Genomic DNA, 986 nt, shown 5'->3' on the forward strand with positions numbered 1-986 from the left:
GTAGTATGTGTATGGCTGATGAGTGACTCTCAATGCTCCAAAATTGTGGTGATGAGAGTCGCAATGGAGATCCCACACTTTGGCTGGTAGAGGAAAGTGTATAGGTCTAAGTTATGGCTGAAAATGTGAGAGAAGTAAGTTCGGATGTGACAAAAGGCTGAGCACTCTAGTAGTGTGTGGAACTTAGACTCTCGAACTTGCAGTGAGCATAATGTGCACAGTCGATTTTACTCTTCTCCATTGCCCCAACGCCCTATCTCGCATCAGAGGAAATGGGAGGTAATCCGAATGGCTGCGATAGTGCGTATCGCCGACAAGGGGATAGGCTCAAGCATGTAACTGATAGTATAGTTTCCTCTTTGAGAGAAGAACATGGTTTTGTAGTTGGGTGCAATATGGGTGGTGTAATGTATGAAGCGTGACCCACCGGATTTCTCCCAAGCTGTAATACATTGGCGTTGTAGAAAAGCTTCATTCACTTGGGAGTCAATTGAAGCATCATGTACCAAGTGTAATGCATCCCATCTCCCAAACCACTTCTTTATGTCTTGCATCCATCCCGTGCTCAAGATCTTGCTTTTATGCGTCTTTTGAACTTTTTTATCTTGCTTCCCATGCAATTGTAGGAAGTTGATATGAGGGGTTTTGACGCATCTTTATCATGTACTCCACAACCCTTTCCATGCCCATAACCTCAATTGGAAGACATCCCGACTCAAGAAGTAGGAGCATATATGGTGTTTGTGTCTTCACTTAGAGAAAGTTTGTGAGAAAACTCTTTTGGACATTCTCAAACTCTTTCCAAGTAAACTTTGAGATGCTCCCGCCCCACACTTCAACTCCATAAAGAAGAACCAATGTCACCAATGCATCAAAAAGATACTTCTTGAGAACCCAACACTTGATGTTTCCCACATTACACATGTTCTCAAATGCATAATATGCTCTCTTTCCAGCTTCCAAACAATGCATAGCACATGCATGCC

This window comes from Adiantum capillus-veneris, chromosome 16 (assembly GCF_014529385.1).
Source record: "Adiantum capillus-veneris isolate H3 chromosome 16, ASM1452938v2, whole genome shotgun sequence".
NCBI lineage: Eukaryota > Viridiplantae > Streptophyta > Polypodiopsida > Polypodiales > Pteridaceae > Adiantum > Adiantum capillus-veneris.